At 38.7% G+C, this 12,736-nt stretch overlaps 1 protein-coding gene across 2 annotated transcripts in view; it reads right to left on the reverse strand.

Moving 5' to 3' along the window:
- The window catches only part of RCAN1 (regulator of calcineurin 1), a 40,779-nt gene that overhangs the window by 10,168 nt on the left and 17,875 nt on the right, over positions 1-12,736 (reverse strand). Inside the window, exon 2 of one of the 2 annotated variants that reach the window (XM_046940305.1) lies at positions 1,547-1,684. The exons of the other annotated variant lie outside the window; for it this stretch is intronic. The gene's annotated coding sequence lies outside the window, so the exon portion shown is untranslated. The remainder of the gene's footprint in view (positions 1-1,546; positions 1,685-12,736) is intronic. 2 annotated transcript variants of the gene reach the window in all.

Here is a 12,736-nt window from a genome sequence, read left to right on the forward strand (position 1 = left end):
AACGAAGTCAAATTTTAACTGCGCTTAGTTTATTTGACTATCAAATGAGGTTATCACAGAATCATATATTTTTCACGAAATACTTGCAAATAATAAGCAGTTGTTAATTTTAGACCTTATTTCATACATATTTAAAAATGCATAATTACCCAAATAGCCTTCTAGACATCCTCAAGCTTTACTTACTTGCTTGAAGCTAAAGATGGTTACTGTGCCACAGGCCAAAACCCCTGTTTAGCAGTCAAATTATCTGCTACTGTATATAAGCTGGCATATAAACTACCTTAGTGTGAAAGGTAGTGGGCTTCCTTAGAAACCCATAGCTTAAAGTAAGCTCAGCTCCAGAAAGGGGTGTTCAGAAGATCAATGCAGCATCTAACATAGATGCCATCAGTGAAATTAAACTCAGACCCTAGAAGAAAGTAATAGATAATAAGAATCCTGAGTTCCGAATGTACTGGCTGCCTGACAGACAGAAAGAAGGGAAGAATAGACAGCTCTTTCCCAAAGCTCACTAGAAGATCGGATGCAGTGTCTAACATGCCACCCAACCACTCTGAGATTTGTACGTGGCACACGTACAGTGAAAACTGGTTTGAGTTTCCAAGATCACCACCTGCATCCAGAAATGCAGACACATGAGGATTCCTAAGGAACCATCGTACCAAGATGTAAACTACCTGAGGTAACACAGAAAATCATGCAGAGCATTTCTTGAATCCTGCCCTTGCCCTGGAATTAGGTCACCAAGTGTCCTAAAGACTTTGCAAGTGGAAGCACCAAGTATGATTCCATAGACCAGTGGTCTAGATACTCAACTGGAAAAGATGGCCACGAATCATTTGGACATACAAGGATACAGAAAATAGGCTTTCCACATGCTGAGGTGAATGCTGTCACTGCTGATAAGTAAATAAAGAAGGTTCCCACGTAACCTGATGCAGAGTCAGAATCATTTGGCATATTCTGAGGCTACCTAGGTGAGTGTATTTTGTAGGTGGTGGGTAGGAAGGATCTTGCTTTTGAAGAGCCTCGTTGGACCAACATATGAGGCAGTTTTCAAGCTGCTCAACACAAGGAAGCCTCCAGGAAACTCGATGAAGACCTTTATAGCAAAGTGTGTGAAAGCTTCCTAGCAGTTCTGTGGTTAAAGTTCTTCAGAAATCCTATCATGGACTCAGCTTCAAGTAGGACAGGTAGATTCTAGGTATGTACATCCCTTTGTAAATCTAGACATACATTTGAGTCTAAATCCCATGAAGAATTAAAAAAAGCAACAAAAACCAGACTGCTACATCCAAGACCACCTACATGCTACCGAGGATAAGGCACAAGTAAAACATCTTTACAAGTCTTCCTACAGCCATTTTTTTCAAATCTGACCTCCTAATTTAAAACCGGACTATCACACTAAGTTTTGAGTCCACTAGAAGCCAAGAGTCAAAGTTACAAAACCACCATTACAAAACCCTGACAATGTTGCAATGTTTCTTCTGTATTGCTCACGTTCTATAATATTTGCTAAACCCACATACTAATAAATTACCTGGAACGGGAACACTGCAAGACTATCAGCGCATGGGGATTTATGGTTCTGATGCTATCAGAGTAGTATCTTTTTCCTCCCTCATCTTCAGAGAGCTTGCAGTTTTGTCTTCTCTGAGACTCCCTACTGACCTCATGACTACAATACAGAAAAGAGAACAAGGGTAAGATCACCTGCTTAAAGATATATGCCTTCATCCAAGTAACAAATGAAATATTTGATACTTCACTGGTGCAACAGAATGCTGCTGTACTCAACGATGAGAAATGAAATGAGTAAGATTAAGGTGAAGTGACAGCACAGTTGGCCTCACAGTTCACCTTTCCATTGAAAGGTACAGATTTTTGACCTTAATTCTTCAAACTTGAGCTCTGTCTCTAAAAATTGCAGAGGAGAAACTCACTAAAATATGCCTTAGCCTCGATAGCTCCTGACAGATGCTCCATTAGTAGCACTTTCCAGGCAGAGAAATTTGTCTGTTTTTGGGCTGGTCTTCTGGGGGAAAGGAAAAACAATGATTGAATGTCATAATTAGTTCTATAACTTAATCTCCACTTGCAATAAAATAGGTAAGGCATGAAAGAGGAGGAAATGAGACCAAAGAAATAGAAAAAAGGCAAGTCACAAAAATGACTGGTTGCTGCTGATATGTACATCAAAGCCAGCAATCCAAGAAAGAAAATTAAAATGAAAAGAAATATGTTGGTAACTCTGTAAGTGAACAAAACAATCACCTTACAGGCTATAAATCAGAATGTAGATCATGCTTTTCCCTCATCACTAGCATACTTCTTCAATTACCCTTGGTGGTTGCTCCTTTTGGAGTCTCTGTACTCCCACTATATATACTTGCAGATCCTCTGCTATCAACATACAGTTTCTATTCCTGTCTTCATGTTAATTATCTTGCCTTCACCCTTATTTAGGGCAGGGATAAACATCCTATAGTTACCTAGAATGAATAATCATACTTACTGGTTTCATCTTCCTAGTAGTTGGGAAAGGAGAAAGAGGAGCAGGCAGTAAACAACAAACAACTTCCTATACAGAAAAGTCTAGGGTCAGAAGTTATTCAAGAGAGCTAGCCTATACTGTCCCATCAATGAAAAAATAGGAAAGCCACATAGCTGTGTACAACAGAATGTGAAAAGCTGATAAACATTCCTTTCTAGAACTTAGCAGTAATCTAAAGCTTGAACATAAATTCAAGTAAAAAGGGAAGATCTCCAGAAATTAGACCCACTGAAACAATCAGTGAGCACGTGTCCTCAACAGTGCATTTTTTCAACTCCCTCTAAGCATGCTCTTCCCACTAACAGAGCAGTCAGGAAACGGTAACTTCGCCGTGGTCAGAAAACCTTCATTTCCTTGCCCTTGGGATTTGAGAAATAGGTTGTTTTTCTGGGGAAGCTCTTTGTGTTGTTCACTTGATCTTTTGTTAACGGTTTCGTTTGGAAAATTACTTGATGAGTAAAAGAAGCTACAGTGTCAGCTGGCCCACCCAAAAAGCCAGGAGTGAGAGTAGTGAGTTGTCACTTGCTTTATGACATCTGTACCATTCTTAGTCTCATTGTGCTATCCAAAAATAACAGCAAAAACAAAACAAAGAAAAAAAAAATCTACCAACCCCTCTTCCCCCTCAACAAAAAATTCTCCACACGTGAAGACTGACAGGAAAACTGCACGTGATTTCTTTTTGCAAGTCCAACAGGATTTATTATCAAGTGAAAACAACTGACAGATCAATCATGTTTGACTATATTCCTCCCCAGAATCCTTACTTGAGGCTGAACGCTGGAGACTGACAACCAAGATGTCTAATTCGGAACACTAAAATGGCCGCACGCCTACTTATGCAATCAGGCACTAACCCAGTCCTTGACACAGCTGAACAAGGCAAACCCAGATCAGAAACAAACGGAACGTATGAGAAAGGCAGGGAAAAGGAGGGAGTCAGAATGATCATAGATTAATTACGGACAGTTTCTTCTGCTTTGTGATTAAGAAAAACCTGAACTTTTTCCACAAAGCCGTACACATTGTTCTATTCATTTGCGACATTATCAGAAAGGTATTACAAGCAAGTAAGTACATACATTGAGTAGTACATTAATAGAGGAATACTCAAAAACAAAACAAAAAACCCAAAATAATCAGCATTATAAACTGCAAAAAGTATTTGCCAATATATTTACAGAAAAGAAGTCACAGAGCAGAGCAATACACGTACACGGACTGGTTTTCCAAATTACACAGAGCTATGTGAAGTGAATTAAGTCAAGGTAACACCCACACAGTGACAAAATGGAAAAAGAGGCATGAAGCATGGAGCTGAGACTCATCATCAACTCCTCTCATTAACTTTGTTTATAATGTGGAATGGCAAACACATGACCATTCACTATTTCATATGTGAATAAGCATTTTAGTCACAATTTCCAGCCATAAAAGTAGAGGCAAAAATTTGTGCAGCTTCAAAATTTAAGCATCTGTTATGGCATCTATATCGTACTATATAGTAGGGGTACACAAGGGAAAAACCCATTTGTCTTCACTACAAGCTATGCCTAGCACCATATGGGAAAGCCTTAAATAAGTAAAGAGTATTAAATGGGTACAGAACTCTGAACTGCTGGGCAGTATTTTCAGACAGAAAAAACAACTTTTCAGAAATAATGCTTGAGTACTTGTCACAAAGCACTACTTCAGCACAAGTATCAGTACCACATTTGGCATGTCAGAGTAGATACTTATTGCAGATAGACAAGGCTAAAAGCCACTTGTCTGGGTGTAACATCACCTCCGTTTTGGACTTAGCTGTTCTGGGAAAAGCTTTTCTTCTTCTAAATAGAAGACACAATGGAACAGTGAGTGACCATTTTTAAAGAAGTTAAGTTCCACTACTTGAAGGGAGCTTATAAGCAGGAGGGGGACCAAATTTTTCGTATGATCTGATAGTGATAGGAAAATTGGGAGTAACTTTAAACCAAAAGAGAGAAAACTTAGGTTGGATGTTCGAAGAAATTCTTTCCTTGGAGGGCAGTGAGGTGCTGGCACAGCTGCCCAGAGCAGCTGTGGTGCCCCATCCCTGGAGGCGCTCAAGGCCAGATTGGATGAGGCCATGGGGAGCCTGAGCTGGAGAGGGACAGCCCTATATCCCCCCCTTCCCAAACAGGGGAAAGTTTGGTTTCCAGCTATCAAAACCAACCTTCGTAAAGATAATCTGTTGCTTAAAAATGAATTAAAATCTCTGGAAAAGACTGTTCAATCCAGCTCATGTTAGGAGAAAAGTTGATGCAAGAAAAAAAAATCATTCAATTAGAAGTTAAAAACCACAAAGAATCTTTAACCAAGACAAATGCCAATATGATTATTCTCACAGTCAGATGCAGCTGGATTGCTGATTTATTTATATTTAAGTAGAAAAGGGGAAGAAGAGGTAACAGGCACAATACAATCTAACTCATGGAATCAGTGCACGTGTCACACTAGACAAAGCCAGCTATGGAAAGGGAAGGGCAGGAAATCCTTAAACAACTCAGCCGTTTTTCCTTAAACTTTTTGAGGGCTTCTATAAATATAGGTATCTATATAAATCTTTTCCTCAGAGCAGAGACTAAAAAAAGCAGGAAAAAGGAAATAAATTAGACAATCTTTGGAGAATTTCAGCTTAAAAAGAACAAGGACTTTTAAAGCAAAGTGTATTAGGAAATCAGGTTTGCATACTATAGAAAAAGTATCAGTAAACTATTTATAGCAGTAGGAAACTATTAAAAACAAAAATGCCCTCCCTTCCCCCATCATAAAGTGCTATCTCATAAGCACTGCGCAACTATGAAGTAAAGGAAGCATATTCTTCCTGCCACTAGAACTGGGAGAAGTCACCAACAGACTGACTCAAGGTTATTTATTTGAATACTAGTGTGAGAAAAAAATAATCCAGACAGTAATTAACAGATAGGTGGATTTGCAAGATGAAACAATTCAAGAAAGGAGACAGACAAGCTATACGAATCAGCTACTAAAACAAAAATGGCCTCTCGGTTAATTATTTTGAGTGAGGGGACACCTTCTGAAGACGAACACTTTGCTTTGTAAAGAGGGAACAGCTGTAAAGTTATTTATAAGTTAAATTCAGTAGAGGGAGAGTTCTAGGGGACAGGGCACATGCTTACTGTTGGATTCATGCATTCTTTGCACGTCACACATACTCTAACAGTTAGCACAGCTGGAGTGCTGCAACGTTGCTCTGCACATTGCCTGTGCAGTACAGTGAGCTGAGGGGCATTAAGAAATTTTGGTGCTCAGCTTGTTCACTGGTATCTACAAAAACAGCAGGCTTAAGAACTTAACAGAGACCAAATTTTGATGAAATGGACCTTTAATACTAGATTTAACATACATATTTTTTTTAATGATGCAAGTCGGATTGTATTAAGCAACTGGAAAATGAAGTGATGAGGAACAGAAGTTCTTGCATAAAGATAATCAAGAAGTTGGAGCTTATGAGAAAGAAAGTATACAGACAGAAATATAGAGGAACAAAGTTCTCCAGATATTTCTCAGAGTAGGCTGTTACTGGATCTGTTACTGGATCTCCCCTATTACAGTTCAATCCCACAGATCAGAATATTATACTCAAGTCCTATCAAGCTGAAGCCAGTGTGGTCCATCCGGCTGTCTTGCTAGCAAGTGCACACCTCTAAAACCACTGCCTTCCATCTGGGAGCTGGAAGAAGCATGCACAACATAAAAGAAAACTGCTAACAGAGCACTGAACCTGAATTCAATTTATGAGTTTTAAAGAACAGTCCAGTAAGTTGAAAACTGTTTTTAGATGAGTCTTATAAATACAATAAGAAGTATCTTGTAAAATAGGAGTTTTTTAAAAACTGAATTCTGAGTTAATTGAGCATGGTTATGATCCAAATTTAAATACCAAAGGCTGCCTTTTAAATAGTTGGGCTTTTTTTCTGTGAGTAATACATTTGTGAGAATAAAATCTTCCTGTTAGCACTTCATTCTTTTTAATACCACTTCAGGAAAAAAAAAAATATTTGTCTGGCTCTCTAGTTCTATGACACACACTGATCATTACATGTGCACTTGTGGCCAAGAAGGCCAATGATATCATGGAGTGCATTAAAAAGAGTGTGGCCAGCAAGTTGAGGGAGGTGATAGTTCCCCTCTACTCTGCCCTGATGAGGCCACTTCTGGAATTCTGTGTCCAGTTTCTGGGCTCCCCATCTTGAACAGAAATACAGGGCTCTCTCAGAGAGAGTCCAGGGGAAGGCCTCAAAGATGATGAGGGCCTGAAGCATCTCTCTTATGAGGTAAGGCTGAGAGAGCCAGGACCATTCAGCATGGAGAAGAGAAGGCTGACAGGGCATCTTATCAACACTCATAAATATCTAGAGGATGAGAATCAAGCAATGGAGGCAGGCCCTCTTCGATCGTGCCCAGCAACAGCACAAGGGGCAACAGGCACAATCTAGAACATAGTAAGTTCCATTTAAACATGATGAAAAACATTACCGTGAGGGTGACAGAGCACTGCAACAGGCTGCCCAGAGGGGTGGTGAAGTCTCCTTCTCTGGAGATATTCAAAACCCACCTGGATGCTTTCCCGTGCGACCTGCTGTATGGAACCTGCTTTAGAAGGAGTTGGACTCAGTGGTCTCCAGAGGTCCCTTTAAACGCCTACGATTCTGTGATAACAAGGACAATAACGCCACCACATCAACTGAGTATTTTCTAAAACAAACCAAAGATTCTAAGATACTATGTTCTATTTAATAGAGATGATCATAAAAGACTATTTTGAGAAGGAAAAAAAGGCAAAAATGGATCTGTTATTCTTATTTGTGTCATCATCTACTTATCTATTCTCCCTACTCAACATCAAAATCAAAAGCTACCATGAGACACTGCAACAGGTTGCCTACTGAGGTTGTGAATGCCCCCCCCCGTGGAAGCATTGAAGGCCAGGCTGGATGGTGCTGTGAGTAACCTGGTCTAGAGGGAGGTGTCCCTGCCTATAGCAGGAGGTTGGAACAAGATGATCTTAAACGTCCCTTTCAACTCAAACCATTCTACGATTCTATGATTATAAAGCATGAATCACTGCATATTAAGATCCACATAAACCAGCTTAAGAAGCCTAACTACTTTTTTTGAGCAATCTAAGCTAAATCTAGTTTTCAAAACTGTTCTGGCACAGCCAGATAGTGTTTCAGAGGTTTCCAAATCTATGAACAATGATCCCTATGATCACTATTTCCCATCAACAGGTTAGATTGAGTTTCAAACTTATTTAACACAAGAAAACTCTGAACTCTGAAGCCAGCTATCATTTCTGCTGATGACTTGGAAGCTGCTAGTAGCAAGCTAATCTTTGTTTCAGCATGACTTAAACCATTACCCTTACTCTTCAATTTCAGAATGCAGTAAAATATGACATAACCTACAACGTACTAAGTGAAAATTTCAGAACAAGTGATACCCGGTAGGGGAAAGCAAAACCCAGTCATTCTACACATTAAACTCAAACAGAACTGGAGTTTTTGAGCTGCAATGAAACTTCCATTATCACATTTGGGAAATCAAATCAGTTCACTATGGCTGGTTCAATAACAGCATTTTATCATCAGTTCTACCATATTTTCTTATTGAGAAAACAAACCAACAACTAGGAACTCTGCAGCCTGGAAATTCTCAAAAACCAACACACACTCCTCAAAGTGAATAGAAGAAAAAAAAAAGGCAGCTTGGGCCATTGCTGCAAGCAGAATTTTGTTTACTTTCCCACTCTGCTAGCCAGCAAGGTGCTGCCTTTACTCAACCTGTTTGTTTCATCAGTAATTCCTTAAAGCCACCACTATTTCTTTTCCCCTTACTTAAAATTTCTTAGCTTTCAAATACATGTGAATTGCAATCTAAACTGGCTTCAGAAATTGCCAGTTTCTGAATTTCTGCTTTTCTTGATCTTAAATCAATGTCTTTTTACATAGTAAGAAAGAAAAAAAATGGCAGGAAGTAATCTGCATCAATTTCTATTGTTTCAAAAGGAAAATAAAGAAGAAAATCTGCTCAAATTACTTCAAACAAATCCTTGTAATTCCATTAAGACGACTGAAACTACAGATTATGCCCTGAAGACGTATGTCCATTCAGCAGAATGGCATCCAAGATTTTGACCACAAGTGTGCATCACCCATGGACGTCAGTGAGGTTTCTACAAAGCCAAGTGCTGAATTCAGCCATTTGTCTGCACACAGAACCTATCCACTCTACAACTACTCCACTGATGTATAAAAAAAATAAAAATTCAAATAACCCACTGATTATTTCTTTTAGTTACAGATTCCAAAAGCATTGCCAAGGAGGAAAATAGTGGTTTTTATTGAGCAGACTTTTATATTTTTTAATAGGAGCTTAAAATACACTAATTGTCATTCTTACATTGCGTAGTCTACTATGTTCAAACAGAATATAAAGAGCTGTGCTCTATCACAGAAGGGCTATTTACAGATCAAACGTGTGACAGTTTTCCAGCCAACCATCAGAAAAATACCTACAGTGTGCTTAATCCTTCCTTGGAAAAATCCATGACTTACACTTCCATTTCCAAGCATTAAACATTAAATTCCTGTTCACTGACTGGTAACATAAAAGTGGTAATTTGGAAACTCCACAAGAGAATATTTGAGTAACCAACTACACTCTTTTTTTAGAGATATTTTTAATATAGCAACTATAATTCAAAATTTAAAAGCTCTTTGTATTTGTAACCTATTTTTACTCCCGCAATGAATTTACTCAAACAACCCACAGTAAATGAATGAGAGCAAAACTGCAATCCAAGTATTCTGATGGAAATAGACATTTTTTCATACAGTATGTTTACTGGCAACTATTTTCCCATTCATATTAAAAAGATCATTCCACTTGGAAAAATGACTTTGAAGTGCTGAGAAGCAGCATTCAAAACACACAAAATCACAGTGACTGAACAGAATGGTGGACTTCTGAAAAAAGTATCTTAGAATCTTACATACTGCAAGTACTCATAGAATCATAGAATGGCTTGGGTTGGAAGGGACCTTGAGGATTATTGAGCTCCAATGTCCCTGCCACATGCAGGGCCACCAACCTCCATGTCTAATGACCAGGGCCCCATCCAACCTGGCCTTGAACACTTGCAGGGACTCTAGAAGGGATAAACAACTTCTGTTCAATTAAGTTTGTTCCACTGAGAAAAATATTTTTCAATGAATAGGAGGCAAAATGAGAATGAGTCAACAAGATCTGTATTACACTGTCAGTATACATGGATTGATTGTACAAATCAGCTGTTCAAAAGGCCTAACACCTGTGCAGAACCAGCATCAAAGTGGTCTTGAATAAGTTGGCTGAGAACACATCTTCCTATAGAAAAACCCAGAACAATTCCTTCTCCTTTGTTCAAGGAATGATGCTTATTGAGTGAACGTGTTCATCTGAACTGCGTGACCATGACATAATTATCACCAGTTCTCCTGATCAGCACTAGAATTCCAACTCACTCACCTACACCTCAAAGCCATCTAGCACTTTGGAGCTACAAAGAATCCAGTCTGGAATACATTCTGTCTCCTTGGAAAAGAGAAGACAAGAAATATTTGTGACTGCTGTACACCTAGGAAATATGTCAGCAAGTCCACAAAGCTTTCTCACCTGGAAAGCAGAAAACAGTCATTACAAATACCACCTTAAAAGGCTAGGAATTTCCTAGGAGCACTCCGCATTCAATAAGGGCCTATATCTATCTCGGAATAATCTCCTTGGGATATTATTTAGTCCTTTAAAGAAGAAACTTTAAAAGTCCACAACAAGCAATGCATTCCCTTTCTCCCCCCTCCCCCTTCAGAGTTCCTCCACATATGGATAAATCCAGAAGAAGAAAGTACCTTAAAGAGATAGGGAGAGTTTTTCCAAAGTCATCAGACAAAGAAAAGAAGATTGTCTCGAGTGTCTTAGCAATCAAGACACAGGGATAAAGACTTAACGTACAGAATTTGTGATTAAAAATAGTTGTGTGAAAATACTGAATGGGACAGAGCAGGAAGCTGATCAAGGAAAAGGCACGCAAAGCACAAATGCAAGATATTCTGTTTGGCATTAGTCAGCCAGTCAGGTTTTGTGAGCCTCCCGACAAGCTAGAACAAGTACCAGCGTATGCCACCATACATAAAGAAGGGAGAAGTCCATTTTTCAGAAGGTGGCTGTCAGGAACACACATGCAGAGTTAAGGAGGATGATTGTTCACACTCTGTGCAACATGCTTAGTGTATAAAGGAATTTGCAAGCTTTAGGACTTTATTTAATCCATACACTATAATTCAAACAATGGAGAAAGAAAAACCAAAACACGAGTTACCTTAGGAAAATGTTCATTTTCTGTTGAATTTCCAGAGGATTTTCAGAACAAAATGTAAGAATGAACTAGGCTTAAAGGTAGCACTTACCTCAGATGATTTATAAGGACTACATCCTAACTTGCAACCTGAAAAGTGTATTTTGCATAGCTCTTCATTAAAACCAAGAAGTGCACACATGCTAAGGACAGAAGGGACAGAAATAATTAACTGTCCAGTAAAAGTGTACCAGAATTAGGGAGAAAAAGAATCCTGATGGACAGAGAAGTGCTGTAATGGGTTCAAGATCGGTTCTGTATACAGAGACAGGGAGGATTTCATTTTCAGTGTTAATGCAATGTTCCCTTCTATTGCTAATAGTTTTTTATTTGAAAAGCTTTCATATTAGAGAGACTAAATGCAATCATCTTTGAAAAAACCAGCAAGAATTGAGACTTGACAGTCAACACTCACAGCTTCATATCTGTGCAAAGATGTCAATAACTCCAAGCACCAACAGCCCCCATCAGCTGCTGTAGTCACAAGAACTACTGTAGGATTTGCTCCAAGGAAGCTTGAAAGCCACACTTCCTCACCACGTGTCCTTTCTCTGGCATTTCTGATATACCCTTTTAGCACTACTAATGGTGTATTCGCAAGCCCTATTCAGATCATGCTTGTCAAAGCAAAAAAAAAAAAAATTCACGTACCTCTATGCCTTCACACACTGTAGAACTTGGCAGGTGAAACACACTGCAGAACTTGGCTGATAATTATACTGATAACATGAAAAGAAATATTTGCTACCACTCAGCAAAGGAATATTTGACCAGCCTGCTAAATAGGAGGATAACATTTTGAGTCAGTTCTCTGAACAATAAAGAGTAATCAACACTGCAGCATACGTACATTAAACTTGTTGAGTACCGATGGGTAAGCGTTTGTTTTCTACAGTTGTTTCAACTGCACAGTCACTGAATTTGCTCAGTTGCACTGAAAGTAAAAGCCTGAGAGCGAAAGGAGAGAATATGAGTAACAGTTTTGAATGAGAACAAAACAGGCTCCCATCTTAAATCACGCCAATGGAGAAATGCAAGCAGAGGAGGAAAGTTCATGAAAGAAAGGAAAGAAATCCTCCGAACACCATAAAAACTTGAAGATTTCCCAAGATTATCTATAGCTTTTACTTGATACTACATTTCTCACTTGTTTCAAAATAAGCACTTTTAGAAATGCTGCATGAAAGTCAAAGAGCTCAATTCAATAGCTTGCTATTCTAGCAATAACTTCTCTTATTTTTGTATTTCCATGGTTTGTATAAAATCATGGAAAGTTACACTATTTCCTGGTAGCAGAAGGTGAAGACTGGTCACTAATTTGACTAATTCATTCCACTGGGTTTTCCATGTGATTCATGAGTACTGTACTCTACTTTCCTGGAAAACATTTCACAAAGTCTGTACAAGATGTAAAGTACTATATTTTCATTGTCTAGTTTCTAACTGTAGATCTTCGAGACTCCCTCTTTAATGAGACTCTAAGAGCAAACTGCATTCTGTAAATAAGTTCATTCTATAAAACACATTTTTGTTAACTCAAGCACTCCTATACCCAGGATGACTGCTATCATGACAAACATGCACACACTTGTTCTTCTCAAAATGTTACTCAAGGCTTACATGCAGTTCTACTTAGACATATAACCAGACTTAGTACGTCCTTTAATAGTACATTTTATCCTCTCCTGCCTGTCCTGATCCTGACATCGCTATTTTATGTCTTGATTCTGTTCCCA

Source organism: Gallus gallus, chromosome 1 (assembly GCF_016699485.2).
Source record: "Gallus gallus isolate bGalGal1 chromosome 1, bGalGal1.mat.broiler.GRCg7b, whole genome shotgun sequence".
Taxonomy (NCBI): Eukaryota; Metazoa; Chordata; class Aves; order Galliformes; family Phasianidae; genus Gallus; species Gallus gallus.